Source organism: Monodelphis domestica, chromosome 1 (assembly GCF_027887165.1).
Source record: "Monodelphis domestica isolate mMonDom1 chromosome 1, mMonDom1.pri, whole genome shotgun sequence".
NCBI lineage: Eukaryota > Metazoa > Chordata > Mammalia > Didelphimorphia > Didelphidae > Monodelphis > Monodelphis domestica.
Window position 1 is genome coordinate 29,369,352 of NC_077227.1, and position 16,557 is coordinate 29,385,908.

At 37.7% G+C, this 16,557-nt stretch overlaps 1 protein-coding gene across 5 annotated transcripts in view; it reads right to left on the bottom strand.

Moving 5' to 3' along the window:
• Window positions 1–16,557, bottom strand: part of CTNNA3 (catenin alpha 3) — a 2,164,949-nt gene that overhangs the window by 1,836,804 nt on the left and 311,588 nt on the right. The gene's annotated exons all lie outside the window — the stretch shown is intronic.

A 16,557-nucleotide genomic window follows, 5' to 3' on the forward strand; every position in this document is an offset into this window, starting at 1 on the left:
TCATTAGGTAGAGGACAAGTCAGATAATGAGAGCAGTAACTCAAAAAGCCAGCAACAGACAATGATTCCAGGAAGAGGTGGAAGACCCTAGCTTCTGCTACTATATAGAGAGAGTGTGTATGAATATATATTTATATATACATATTATATGTACATATGTATGTGTGTATGATGCAGTGTATAGCATGGTCTCACAAAAAGAACATTGGATTGAGAAAATAGAAAGAATAAAGATTAACATTTATATAGGACTCCAAACTTTGCCAAGCTTTTACCCTAAATACTCCATGAGAGCTTTCAAAAAAACCTGTGAAATAACTGGTATCATCCCCATTTTGCTGATCAGCAAATTGATATCCAGAGGTTTGGTTAATCAGTCAATAAGTGTATAAGAAGTTCTTGCTATACTAAGTCCTGGGGATGCAAAGAAAAAGACAGTCCCTGATGTCAAGGAGTTTACATTCTGGGGGCAGCTGGGTAGCTCAGTGGATTGAAAGCCAGGCCCAGAGATGGGAGGTCCTGGATTCAAAGCTGGCCTCAGCACTTCCTAGCTGTGTGACCCTGGGCAAGTCACTTAACCCCCATTGCCTAGCCCTTACCACTCTTCTGCCTTGGAGCCAATACCCAGTATTGATTCCAAGATGGAAAGTAAGGGTTTAAAAAAAAGATGTTTACATTCTAATGATGGGAAAAACATGCAAATAACCATGTATACACTAGCTAAGTTATCAATAATCAATAGAGAAAGGACACTAGAATTAAAAAGGCTTAGGAAAGGCTTCCTGTAGGAGGTAAGCTTTTATCTGGGACTTGCAGGAAGTCAGAATGGGAAGATGAGGAAGGAGAGTTCCTGGCACATGGCACATGGCACAGCCAGTGAAAATGTTCATCCAAAAGGAGATTCAGGATTGATCACATAGCTAACAGGAAGAAGAGGTAAAATTTGAACTAAGGTCTTTCTCACACAAGACCAAAATCCTATTATACCATAATGGCATTCCTGAGAGTCAGGACATCAGAGAACTAACTAGATGCATGACCATAAGTAAGTCATTTAACCTTTCTAGGACTATAGATCTATAGAAAGTGTTCCAAAAATTTGAGTGTAGTTTTAAGCTAATAAAGACTTTATGTAAAGTCCAATATAGTAAGGGGATTGGGCCAGATCACTAAGAAATGTTTCCAATCTTGAATCCTATATAACCAAAACTGACACATCTTATATCATATTTTAACTACTTCATATCATTTGAGCCAGAAAATAACTCTATGAAGTTTTGAGGAATTGGGCTTTTGAGGGGGAAATGGGAGCTGAGGTTTGTAGTTTATCATTGTAGAGAGCTCCCTTTGACTTCTGATTTTTTCAATCTATTTTCTAACACTAGTTTATGGGATCATACATTTAGAGCTAAATAAGACCTCAAAGGTAATCTAATCCAGTCCTTTCTTTTTTCTAAAACCTTTACCTTCTGTTTGAGTATCAACTCTAAGACAAAAAAGGGGCCAAGGTTAAGTAACTTGCCCAGGAGGCACACAACTAGGAAGCATCTGAGGGGAGATTTGAACTCAGTTCCTTCCAACTACAGGCCTGGTGCTTAATCCCTTCATTTTTCAAGATGAGGAAAATAAGTCATGAGAGTGTTGTGACTTTCTGAGATAATAAATAGCAGAGCTAGAGTTTGAACTCATTCCTATTGCCTCCAAAACCAGAACTCCATTTTCTACTGCAGCATTCTGCCTTTGGAGTGAAAAAAAATGCCCTCCCCCAAAACACAGAGCACTTATTCTAGAACCTACAGTGTTAAAATATTGTCTGGAGCAGTAAAAGTTTAAATGACTTATTCAGGGCTACACCAATATGACTCAGAGGGAGGTCTTGAACCCAGGGCTTCTGACTCCAAAGCTAGTTTGCTACTGCCTCTAAAGATATGTATTACAGTTTTTATTATCCCCATTTCACATAGTATTAAGATGAGACTGAAGGAAGCTAATTGGTCACAGAGATTGTAAACCCTGTGGAAGGGAAAGGAATAAATATTTCCATTGTACCTACAACTGGGTGCCAGTACTTTACAAATATTATTTCATTTACTCCTCATGCTCTATCTGCAAAGTAGGAGTAATTATTTCCACTTTATAGCTGAAGAATCTAAGGCAAATATAATGTAATTGACTTACCCAAAGTCACATAAATATTATATGTAAAGTCAGATTTTAACCCAGGTCTTCTATGACTCCATGCATAGTGCTCTATACATATAGTACCACCTAGCTGCCTGCCATATTGTCAATCATGTCCAATTCTTCACAACTCCATTTGGGGTTTTCTTGGCAAAAGTACCAGAGTGGTTTGCCATTTCCTTCACCAGTTCATTTACAGAAGAGGAAAGTGAGGCAAAAAGAGTTAAGTTACATACCCAGAAACACCCAGCTAGTAAATGTCTCAGACCAGATTTGAACTCAGATCTTCCTGATCCAGGCTCCAATACTCTATCCACTATGCCATCTAGTTGCCCCAAAGCTGCAGCCATAGAATGGACTAATCCTCAAATCTTTCTTTATTCTAGGTCCACCCTCATTCTACTACACCACTGGGTTTCTCATCATAGGCAACTCTACAATGATCCATGAAACATAATCACCATTTAAAGCCACTTTCCCTCTATTCCTCATGTAATTCTTTCCTTTATTAATTGATGTATGTGTACAGTACTGTATAGCAGAGGTTAGCAAATTATAGCCTATCAAACTACTCTAATCCTCCACCTGTTTTTGTGTGGCCCATGAGCTAAGAATGTTTTTTATCTGGTAAATACAATTTTATTTACATTATTTCAATACAACTTTCTTAAAATCTTTTAAAAAACTATTCTTAGCCTAAAAGACATACAAAAACCATGGTGGGATAAATATGGCCTGCTGGCCATACTTTGCCAACCCCTACTCTATATCTTTGTGTGGGGAAGCACTTGTGAATCCCTGGGGGGGAAAGCAGTGGGGAGGAAGTGGGGTTGATGAGTGGATTTCAAGTTCAATGAGAGAGCAGTGTGATATGGAAACCAAGAAACAAATCTGAACTTGAGCTTCATTAAAAGAAACACAACTTCTAGAAATAAAGTGGAGAGAATTCCACTGTATTCTTCCTTGGTCTAGGGAATTCTGTTCAATTCCGAGGGTTAAATTTTAGATACCTTGAAGAGTGTCTGGAAAAGGACAACAAAAATGATGAAGGAACTCAAGATCATACCATATCAGGACAAGTTGGAGAAAAAATGGGGATGTTTAGCCTGAAGAAGCAAAAAATATGGAAGCAGAGGGGGAGCAGATATCATAGGTTGTTTTTTTTTCATATATTTTCAGAGGGAATGGGATTCCTTTATTTCACTCTTGAGGATGTGAGAACTGGTAGAAATGAATAAGAAGGGACTAAGGCTTAGTGTAAGGAAAAAATTCCATCTAACCATAACTGCCCAGCAGAGGAATGAGGTACCTCAGGAAGTTGTGGATCCCCTCTTATTTGAGGTCTTCAAACAAAGTCTGGATGCCACATACTAAGGAATATCCAGTCTTAATTTGTTTAATATCACAATTGCTTCTTGGCTTCCTGTTTATCACTTGTTGGAAGAAATATATAGGGGACTCTTCTGCAGGTACAGATTGAACTGGATGATCCTCAAGGTGACTTCCAACTTGGAATGAAAAAGGAGATGAGTCTTTCAGGAAGCAAAAATGAGAAAAAATAGATGGGAAAGTTAAATGTTATTTTGGTTCCCTTGAGATATTAAAATAGCCACAAGGATGCCAGCCTTCTTTGAGCAAATGTTCTATGATGGATAGATGGAAAGACAGGAGCACAAATATAGCAGAACAGCAAAAAAACAGGCAGGATAAGATAGAAATATCCATTCCTGACTCAATCACAGGCCCTATTATTTATTCATGAGGTCCTAACAGGAAGTACTCCTTTAATGGTGAGTAGTAAAATACTGGAACTAATTACCAAAGAGATTCTGTAGGCAGAAAACCAAATGTCTACCTAAACTCCCTAGCTCAATGATTTAAAAGAAACTTGAGTAGAGAAAACTATCAGACATAAAATAAATAGTTTGATTATATTAAATTTAAAGGGGATTATACAAACAAAACCAATGCAATCAAGAATAGAAGGAAATATGAAAGCTGGAAAAATTTATAAGTATCTCAGATAAAGATCTCATTTCTCAAATACAGAGAATTGAGCCAAATTTATTTTTTAAAACTATTATTTATTTTCCAATTGATAAATAGTCAAAAGATATGAAAAGGCAGTTTTCATGCAAGGAAATAAAAGTTATCTATAGTCATATGAAAAAAATTCTCTAAATCACTCTTGATTAGAGTAAGTAAATTAAAACAACTCGAATATCATCCTCTATCATATTGGCCAATATGATGGAAAAGGAAGATGATCAGTGTTGGGAAAATTAGAACACTAATGCATTGTTGGTAGAGTTGTGAACTGATACAACCAAAGAACTTTAAAATTGTGCATACCCTCTCACCCAGCAATGCCGCCCTAAGCCTATATCCCAAAGAGATTTTTTTAAAGGGAGGGGAAGGAAGAACCTATTTGCACAAAAATATTCATCACAGCTCTTTTTATGTTAGCAAAGAATTAGAAATTGAAGGGTTTTCCACCAATTGAAAAATGACTAAACAACTTGTGGCATATAATTGTAATGTTATACTATTGTGCCATAAGAAATGAACAAGATGATTTTGGAAAAAAACTAGGAAGACTTACATGAACTAATGCAAAGTGAAGTTAGTAGAACCAGCACATTAAACACAATGCCAGCAATATTTTTTAATGAGTCACTTTAAATGACCTACTTATTCCCAGCAATACAGTGATCAAAGACAATCTTAGAGATTCATGATGAAAAATGCCATCTGCCTCCAGACAAAGAACTGATGGAGTCTAATCACAGACCAAAACATAATATATTTCACTTTCTTTCTTCTTTTTTCTTGCTTGAGATCTCTTCCACAAAATGACTAATATAGAAAAATGTTTGACATAATCTCACATGCAAAATCTATATCAGATTGCTTATAGTCCCAGGAAGGGGGAAAAGGTGGAAGAGACTGAAGGAGGGAGAAAATTCGAAACTCAAAAATCTTTAAATGAATGTTAAAAATAATTTTATGTATAATTGAGAAAAAATATTTTTTCAAAAAAAAAACAAATACACATGAGAAGACTTCTGCCAATTGATGCAGAATTAAGAGAGCAGAACCAGGACAATTTATATAATGACAACATTGTAAAGATAAACAACTTTGAAGATTTAAAGAACTCTGAACAATGCAATGTCCCCATAGGATTCCAGAAGACCTATAATGAAGGATGACCCCTAACACTGCCTGAACAAGGATGAATATAAGAAAAAGAATAAAATATACATTTTTAAATGGCCAATAAAGCAAATTTTCAATTGACTATGCATATATGTTATAAAAGTTTTGACTTTGTACTTCTTTTTTTCATCAATGTGCAGTTGCAGGAAACAAGAATAGGAGGAAGAAAAAATAAATGCTATTAATTGAAAAAATTAAGTCCCCAAGTCAACAAAGCAGATTGCATAGGCACTAGTAGCTCAATTCTTTTTCAATTTTTTAAATTAATTTTCAAAGTTCCCATTTTAAGTTATGCCCAGCAGAGCATAGGATATTCAAGACCAGAATGCCCTAAAGCCTATAAATACAAAAAGAAATTCAATAAAAGATTTTGCTATTTTTATTTTTTTAATCTGGCCAACAATTCCATTCCTACTCTTTGAGGTTATTTGGAAAAGACCCTTATGTGGAAAGATAAATTGATGCAGTATACAGACTCCTACAGTCACCAAAAGGGCTATCTGGTGAGGAAGTTGGGCAATATATCAGATGTGACAAATCCCAAAGCAATTACAGCTTCTGGCTGTCATGTTGTGACAAGGATGCTTTTTGTTTAGACTGATTTAGAGAATTGTAATAAATAAAAACTATTCAGTTTCAATATGATCAGCATTCCTTCATGCCAAGGTAAGGAACAAAAGTGCTCCTGCTTCGGTGCCATCTAAAAACCATATGATTTATCTAAAAACTGATGTGTGGAATTTATTTTCCTCTTCATTTCCAAATAGCATAATGGTTAATATGAAGCAGCTTGGTGGCATGGCAGATGGATAACTGGACCCGGAGTCAGTAAGACTTGAATTCAAATCTGACCTCAAGCACTTATTAGCTATGTAACCCTGAGTAAGACACTTAATCTCTATTATACTCCAGCCAATTTTCCCATGCCTCAGAATAATAAAAATGACAACAATAATAATATTAGCATGTATATGGTGTCTACTCTGTGCTAGGCACTTTGCTATGCATTTTACAAATACCTCATTTGATTTTCACAACAACCTTGGCAGGTAGGCACTGTTATTTTCCGATTTTTACAGTCCAAGAAACTGAGACAAACAGAATAACAACAGAAACTTAAGGTTGGTGATGTGCTTTACATATATTATCTCATCTGGGCTGGCCTTCAAGCTTGTGAAGTAGGCATTTCTGGTGTGATTATTTTCTCATTTGAAAAAAAAAAAGCCATGTGACTTGTCCATAGTCACACTTATTGTGTCAGAAACACTTTGAACCCAAAATTGTGATCTGTGCTGATTGAAGTAGTTCCTATACCAGGAATTCCTCCTTTTATTTTCACACATACATACATCCACATACATGGACACACACATATAATTCTTTGTATATTTGCAGATCTAAGGGAGAATAAAACTAAGACCTAATAAAATGAAAAAAGAATGTATTTTTAAATGAGATAATCAAATCATAGATAATCATAAATCTGCCTAATATCCAATCTATAACAATAGTCTCAAAACATTAAGAAATGAAAATCAAAGGAAAAAATGAGAAATTAGAAAAATACTATCATTATCATCATCATCATCATAACTGGCATTTTTATAGCACTTTAAAGTTTGCAAATGACTTTATATATATTATCTCAGTTGATCCTTAGAAGAACCCTGTAAAGTAGGGATTATTATTATTATTATTATCCCCATTTTATATGTAAAGAAACCAAGATTTGAAGGTTGAGTGACTTGCCCAGAGCATTCAAGTAGTAAGTGCTTGCGATTAGTTTTGAACTTGAGCTTCCCTACTCCAGTTGGGACTTAAGGGCATCAAGTCTATATCATCTTTCACAGAGGTCTCTATTTAGTGCTTGTAGCTAAGATCAGTTTAATGAGAATGTAGCTAGGTGGCTCTGGGCCTGGAATCAGGAAGATCTTTAGCTGTGTGACCCTAAGTTAGACACTTACTTTTGACACACATTTGCCTCAATTTCTTCATCTGTCAAATGAGACCGAGAAGCAAATTGCAAAACACTCAGTATCTTTGTCAAGAAAACCCCAAACTAGGTCAAAAAGAGTCAGACAAACTAAAATGACTGAAGAAGTGATGAGATCTTCTTGCTGAGGCTCTTGAGGATATCTGAGATTTAGCCAAATTTCAAGAAGGGCAGTCAAAAGATGAAATTTTTATATTGAAAAACTGATGATGCTACCATTCAAGAAATATTTATATGCCACAATTATTTACACTATTGATGCTATGCTATCAGTGTGCATGTGTCCTGCTATAAAGTGCAAGCACATATAAACAAGATGGCTCAGATAAAATACCACATAGGAGCTGTCCTTGGTAGTGAATGCATATCAACTGCCAAGGAAGCTGACTCCAGAAGCCTGGGGCAGCTGCCAGAGATTACTCCCAGGAGGGTTAATTACAGTTGTATGCAGAGAAGTCCATTAATGCTAGTGATTGTCAAACTGGCCACATTATTTCTGTGTGTCTCTGAACATCCACAGAATCATCGCAATAGGAAGACAGGACTGAGACATCAATCTAGCTTCCATATCATCTTTTGAATTAGCTTCTTTTCCTCTTGTTTTTAAGAGGAGGTGGGGGGTGATTCATTTTGGGAATATTTGCTTGTTTTCTTGTTTTCTCCACAAAATCACATAGAAATTTTTGTTGTTGTTGCCCACTCTTTGGTTTTGAAGAGATCCAATGATATCAAGGGGTGACATCTGGAATTGAATTTAAGTGAGGCAGAGATTTGCAAAGTCATCAGTCTTGCTCTCTCTTCTAGAGTTATTGAAGTTCACTGGTAAGACAAAAGTCAGAATAACCAAGATGCAGTGGAATAACCTCGGTGTAAACTGATGTCTGACCAAGCTCTAAGTGCTACATGGTACCAGCTTCAGCTGCCTTTATGACCAGTTAGAACACATTGTTCTCATTTTCCTTTTCCAGCAAGGACAGTCTTCACATGCGTGGAGTAGACATTCCCCTCACCCACCAATGGGATTGAGACTTAAATATTATCATCAACCTAATTTTGTGGCCTCTGCCAAGATGGTTGGCTAGCACTTTTAGTGTGAGGACTTCTACTACAAGGTATAATTACAAAGGGGGTATGAATTCTGTTTTTTATGATCTCCTGGAAAGGTAATATCTTTGAGGAGACTTCACTCATCTGAGTTCTCTTAGAAGGAATTTGAAAATTCTTATCAAATAATGATTAATTGCCACCAGAATTTACCTTTGAGGAAATACAGTTCCAGACCTTCTGACTAGCATGGATCTGAAGGCATCATCAAAGGAGTTTTTTTTTCCCCTTTGCTAAAAGACCTCTAGTGAGGTTTCATTACCAAAACTTTATGGAAAACCCATTTTCTACAAGAGGTCTTAACTGGTTTTCCAGCTACCAGTATTTTCTCATCTGAGACCACCTTCAACTACTCTGCAAGTATCCTTTACATACCTTTTGTCTCTATTCAGAATGTAAACTCTTTGATGGTTGAGGTTGGTTTGGGCCTTTTTCTTTTTTCATTAACATTTATCATTGTGCCGACAACCTGGTAAACTGGTATTTGAGCTTAAATCTGCCATTTTGCAAATCCTATCCAGTATTCCTAGTTCTGCTGCCTGAAAAAATGGAATAAGTCTAACTCTTCTTCCATGCAACAACCTTTCAGCTACTTGAAAAAATGTGCCCCCTCAGTGTCTTTTCCCAGGTTAACCATTCCTAGTTACTTTAATGAATCCTCAAATGGTAGAACTTCTAATCCCTTTGCTATCCTTGTTAATCTCCTCAGGACATATGAGAAAGGCATAAGTGCAAAGTCACATATTAACATTAATGATTTACACATAAGGTATCTGAGAGATGTATGATCAGGAAATAGGGCGAACAAATCATCAAATAGTTTATGAACTATACAGTATTTACAGCTCAATTTTGGCACTTGATTGAAAATTGATGGGAAAACATATACTAAAATCATAGAAAATCAGAAAATATGGGGAAATGATGATCTTTACCTTTGGAGGGAGTTACATTAATGAGTTCACAGATTTTTTGGAAAAATGAGATAATGGAATGAGACTGATATAAGAAATAAGATCCTCTATCCTTCACATTAAATAGAGATAACTATTGAGGGTCCTCTCTGTGAAGCATGAAAGTAGAATGAGTGAAGTATATATTCTAAAATCCTGGCATGCTGTCTACATTCAATTTAAGAAAGCACCTGGACTGTGGTGGAAAAAACTTTGAATCTGGAATCAGAAGCCCTTATTTTCATCCTTATTGTGTGATCCTGGACAAAACATAAATCATGTGGACTTTAGTTTCTTACTCTATAAGAGAAATAATGTAGAAAAGTGGCTAGAAGCCCAATCTTGGAGACACAAAGCCCTGGGTTCAAATACTACAATCATAGGGAAGTCACTTAACCTTTGAGTGTCTCAGGCACCTAAGACTGGGAATAACATAGAAGTTGACTATCTCTAGAAGACTACAGAACTTCCACATCCAAAGTTCCCCATGTCAGAAATGAAATTATAGGACCATAACCAAAAATAAAACTGAGCACATTAATTGTACTCTGAACTCCTTCTCCTTTCAGGGTCTCATGAACATAAATATTTTTAAATCTATTTGAAATAATCATTAGATATTGAGGGATGTAAGAAGGAGGTGGGTTGATGAAATATGAAGATGGATTGCTCTCATGACCAAAAGTAACAAGAGATCTACAAATAGCAAAAAGTTGTTCTCAGTGAGATCATTGGGAGAGGACAACTCAAGTAAGATCAAGATGGTAGCTCATTTGAAGTTTTTCAAATAGACAGAATTCTGAAGCCAAAGAATGAGTCATGAGGAAGAGAAAGTAGAAAGTCAAATACTCATGAGATAAAAAAGATGAGGACAAGAATTGCAAAGGAGAGATGTCTTTAACATATGAGAGATCTCTGGGAGCCTGGATGCCAAGGAGCCCCATCTACAGCAACTCAACTGTGCAACAGTGACCAATGTCACTCTCTGGTTGATCTGGACTTTGACAGATCAGCAGGTCCCACTTCTCTGCAAAGGAGTAGGGTTTCTAAAATCAGACTCCAAAAATGTTGGCCATAAAAAAACACATCAGTAAAAAGCAACCAGCTACAGTGATAACAGAGCCAGCCCGTAGACAATCCTACAGAGAGTGACTGAGTAGCTATAAAAATCCCTTCAAATCCTCCCCTCTGAGAGCTTCTGGTTGTGAAGAAAGTATCTATAATCAAAGAGCAAGAAAAGAGGCAATGTGTTAGAATGACAAGAAAACTGATTATAGAAACAGAAAACATGAGTTCAAGAACTGGCTGTGGCCATTATCAGTCATGTGACTTTGGTGAAGTCATTTCAAAACCTTTGTGCATTTTTTTACTCACCTATAAAATGGAAAAAATAAGATCCTAGAAGGACTTGAGAAGTCATAGAGTCTAAGTCTTCATTTTATAGATATATTATAGACAGACAGATAGATATATCGATATTTATTTCTATAGATTTTATAGAAGCACAAAGAGGTGAGGTGGCTTATTCAGGCCACAAAGTGAATAATTATCTGTAATGAGATTTGAACTCAGGTCTTTGTGACCCCAAATCCAGTGCTCTATCCACTATATTATACTTCTAAATGGTATATAACATACTTCAGCTCTCATGGCACTGTTGTGAGAAAACTTCTTTTTAAGGAAACTGCTTTCTAAGCTAAAATGACATTAGACATTGGAGTTGTTTTTAATAATCCAATTTATTAAATACCCATGTGTCAGGAATTATACTGGGTTCTGGGGATACAAAAGCAAAAAACAAGAAAGAGTACCTGTTCTCAAAGAGTCTACATTCTACTGGAGGATACATGATATAATGATAATTATTTTAGAAAAGGGAATTTCAAGCTCCTCTTAGTGCTGACAAGATTTCAACCACTAACAAAGGGAATTCCAGATGAAGAAAGTCACTGAATTCAAGGCATTCTATTTTTTTTTTGTTTTCCAAGGCATTCTAGATGCAAAAAGAGCATGAAGGACCTGAAGGATAATAGAAGGTATTAGAATAGAAGGTAATAGAATAGAATGGCATGTGTAACCACGAAGATGTGGGTTTCAAGACTGTGAATTGCCAAAATCAAAAATAAGTGGTTGACATGGGAAAATTCCCAAATATGAAAATACCCTAGTCATCTGGGTTTTATGGAGATTTTAATTAATACAAATGAAGGAATTAAGGGAAGAGAGAGAGAGACAGAGACAGAGACAGAGACAGAGACAGAGACAGAGACAGAGACAGAGAGACAGAGAGACAGAGACAGAGAGAGACAGAGAGAGAGAGACAGAGAAATAGTAGGAAGGGCCTAGGCCATTTGGCCTTGAACTGAGCCTTAAGGTAGAGTGAGTCAGTATTTATCACTCACCACATTGCCTCAAGCAAGTTTCAAACCTCTGAACTCCATCTCCAACTAGGAACTCCAACTCACTCAAATTCAATAAGTCCCTTCCTTTTAAAGAAATTTTCTCTTATGTCACCTCCCCTAAATTTTCACATCTACCAATTACAGTAGACGCTTTCCTCCAGGACTGCCCATTCTTAGTTCTCACCACTCTTTAGTTCTCACCTTCTCTGGGTAGATTATATCTTCTGAGTACTTCACGCCTCTTTGTTAAGCTTGCCTTTTGTAAGTTGCTTGACCTTTTAGTGATTAATTTAACCTTTATAGGTACTTGGCACCCTTTTGTATTAGATCTAAAAATAGACCTAGCTTAAGGTTTTAGCTTCACTATAAGTATGAATTAGGGACTTTTCATTGTTTAGTCAGGAGTTTACAACTTTATCTTCCCCTAAGGCACTGTCTGAACAGGGTGGAGTAATTTTAAAGGTTTCCAATACATTCCTCATCAAGTACTTCCATTGTTCAAAATGGGGAATAGCTGAACCAAATATTCTAAGGTATAGTCTGAGCAGTTTTAAGATTCACACATGATTGTGTTGAACGGTAGATTCTATGTCATCATAACATAACAACCAATCAGCAACTATTTCTCAAGCATCATTGCTCTGGAGAAATAGACAAGGCATACCCTGGTTAGCATGGATCCACTTTCTCCCTCCTCCCCTGTCCTCTAGCTCACTATGCCCAGAAGTTATCCAAGTAAAGAAAGCAAGTGCCCTTCTCTCTCAGGCCTTTTATCAATGTCCACTTCCTTATCCCCATTTTCCTGAGCATCCCATCTCTACTCCCAACAAGATTTAGAATCCCTATTTGACCTTCATCCCTCAAACTCATTCCCTCCCCCATCCCAATGTATCCGCTCCAGTCCCATCCCCACCCTGTGAAGCAAGCTACTCATATGACTTAGATAAGCAGAGTCACCAATCAATCCTTCTACTATGATGGAAGCCTTTCAGGTCTGAACATTTATCCTGTCATTTGTCCTAAGGTTCTTTAAGGCTTACCATCTACCCAGTTGCTACTCCCTCCAGAACCCCAGACATAAACTTAGTTATCTGACTTTTCAATGCATTCTAAGAATGCCTTGGCCCTTCAGTCTGGCCCACTGTTGCATTCTTAACACTTCTGGGACTTTTCATTGAAATCAAAGCTGAACTCTCATATATGTGTTGTCTACTGCATAAAAGTCAATCAATCAATAAAAATCTGTTAACTGCTCATTATATACCAGTCATTGTGTTAAGTTGTAGGGTGCTTAGTATATAGAAAGTACTTAATATTTCTTATTTAATCTCCTTACCGGGGAATTAATAAAATGTAGACATTTGCTAGGTGATAGAGATACAAAGTAAAAATGAAAGAGTTCTGGCCTTCAGGAGCTTACATTTAATAAGGAGAAACAATGGGTAAGATAATGTTGAATATATAGGTAGTAGTAGTCTCTCGGTGTCTGAGAATGACTATTGTCTTTGTGCAGTTTCATCTACTGTATACCCTCATGTGGCTTTGGAGTCCAAAGGCTGAGGTGCACAGTTTGTGGCACATGGGGCCTGGGACGCCAGTTGTTACGGGAGGTGCAGTTGTGGCCTGGTGTCAGCGTTCATGTGCAGCGGCAAGACGTCGACGTCGCTCATCTTCAAAGGTGGTGGCGGCATGGTTAATGTGGGTTCACCAGCTGCTTCTGTCAGAGGCAGCGAGTTCTAGTTGCTTTGGTGTCATGCCAGCCCACTTCAAGTTGGACTTTAGCTGATCCTTGAATCTTTTCTTTGGTCGGCCTTGTTTCCTGAGTCCAGCTGACAGTTCACCATAGAATACCTGTCTTGGTATTCGCTGTGGGTCCATGCGGATGACGTGTCCAGACCATCGTAGCTGGGTTTTGAGGACCATGACTTCGATGCTGGTGGAGTTGGCTCTGCCGAGGACTTCCTGATTGGTGATTCGGTCCTGCCATCGGATCCTCATGATTGACCGGAGGGAGCGTTGGTGGAATTGCTCCAGCTGTTTCATGTGCTTCCGGTACAGTGTCCATGTCTCGCAACCGTACAGGAGCGAGCTGAGGACCACTGCGTTGTACACTTTGAGCTTTGTCGCAGGGCTCACACCTCTGTGTTGGAGGACTTTGCAGTGCAGCTGCCCAAGTACCTGGCTGGCCTTTTGGATCCTGGCATTAATCTCGTGGTCTAGGGACCCGTCGTTGGCGATGGTGCTGCCCAGGTACTTGAAAGTGTTGACGTTAGAAAGCTGCGTGCCGTCAATTGTAATGCAGGGCTGGTTCATTGGCCTCCCTGGTGCAGGTTGGAACAGCACCTCTGTTTTGCTGAGGCTGATAGTCAGGCCAAACAGTTTTGTTGCGGTGGAGAACCTGTCCACAATGGTTTGGAGATGATTTTCTTGGTGGGCCATGAGAGCACAGTCATCTGCAAAGAGAGCTTCCAGGATGAGTCTCTCTGTTGTCTTTGTTTTTGCAGTCAGGTGGCGAAGGTCAAATAGTGAGCCATCCAGTCAGTATTTGATGTAGACTCCCAGGTCTAGATCCATCACAGCATGTCGTAATACTTGGGTGAAAAATAGGTTGAATAGTACCGGAGCAAGGACACAGCCTTGTTTCATGCCATTGGAGATGTTGAAGCGATCAGAAGTCTCTCCACCAGATAGGACTTCCCCTGTCATATTGACATGAAAGAGCTGGATCAGTTTGACGAATTTTGCTGGGCAGCTGAGCTTGCTAAGGATCACCCACAATGCATCCCTGTTCACTGTGTCCAACGCCTTCATCAGGTCTATGAAGACAATGTAGAGACTCAGGTTCTGCTCAAGGCAGGTAAATATATCTTTACTACTAATGGCCTTGAAAGTCAGTTATAGTAGATGTTTATTATTGTCTACTGTAAGCCAAGCACTGGGGATACAAATAAATACAAAAGATAGTCCCTGCCCTCAAGGAGTTTATAATCCAATGAGTAAGGTAATATACAAAGAGAGGAGAAAGATGAAGAAGGAGAGAAGACTTGGGACTTAATGGAGAAATCCAGAAGAGTAAGTGGAAAATGCCACCAAAAGTCAGTCTAAAGCATTTTATTTTTATCTTGAAGGTGATGAGAAGCACAAAGCTATAATTGTTGTTTGGTTGTTTTCAGGCATGACTGACTCTTCATGTACCCATTTAGGGTTCTCTTGACCAAGTTACTGGAGAGGCTTGCCATTTCCTCCTTCAGATCATTTTACGGATGAGAATACTGAGGCAAACAGGATTAAGTGCCTTGCCCAGGATGACACTATTAGTAAGTGTCTGAGACTAGATTTAAACACAGAAAGATGAGTTTTCCTTAGAGTAGACCCAGCACTCCATCCACTGTGCCACTTAATTGCCCAAAACTATAATTAGCATTAGATTATTTTAAGCATCTCAAATACTGTAACCATAGGCAGTTGTGATTATATCACACTGGGAGAAGATGTGCTTCATCCCTATGGCAACCAGAGTCCTTGCATGTCACTTCAGAATCATCCACAAGCCTGGGCCATTGTGAGGGCCATTTGTTTCCAGGCCACCACCTGTAGAGTTTGATCACTATCATCTCCCTCTCCTAAGCTCTCCTTGTTCTCTAACTCTCAGAGGGTAGAGAAGAGCCTCTTCCCCTGATGGCACTGAAACCATTGTGTTTCACTACCTTTCAAACAAACTGAATTTTTCCTAAGTACAAAATATCTTAGCTATGGCCTCAGGGGTCTAGAAAATCTTTGGAGTCAGTGAAATGATGAAAGCAACATTTTATGGGTTAAAATGAGTGATTGGGATAAGGACAGATGTAGTAGGGAGAATAACAGTAGGGTGCTGTTACAATGACCTAGATGTGAGGTAATAAAGGTCTGATTCATAGTGTTCCCTGTCACTGCCATATCTTTCCACATTGTGAGTTTTCCTTAATAGTCAATTTCACTAAAGAAGCCATCTAGAATGTGGCATCATACTTCACTTCAATAGTTTTGATAGAAGATGGCAAAGATGGGTGCTATACATTGGCATTCACTAAAAGCAGAAAAGTAAACAAACTTTATGGGGATAAAAAGCTTATCAAGGATGAATAAGAAGTATCTCTAACAGCCACTAAACATACATGAAAAGTATCCCATTTTCTAACTCACAGAATCATCCTTTGATAGAAAGCCTTCAACAAACAAACTAACAGAGCCTTGGATGTTTAAACAACAAACTAAACTAAAATTTTTCTTGAAAAAAGATCGTATGAGGTATTAAAGAAAATACTTGCTTATTAGATGCATAAGTGGCTAGCCAGAATGTTGTTTACAACTGCAGAATAGTTATGAAATGTTTATCATTTCAATGTCTCTCACCAAGAAAATGGTGCAAATTAACATGATGTTGCAACTTCCATGGAAGGCAATGAAGAAAACCCAGGACAGGAACTTCTTTTGTTCAGAATGTTTGTTTTATAGACTATATGAAATGCCTCAAAGGGACTATATCCAAAAATAAATATTTTCTATTAGTGAGAAAAATTAGTTTAGACATACTTTAAATTGTTGTCTCCTTTATAATGTAAGTTCTTTGCAAGTTGGGATTGTTTCATTTTTTTTTTGTACTTGAATTCCCAATGCCTAGTACATTCCCTTGAAAAAATGAAGCACTTAATATAATAAATACTTG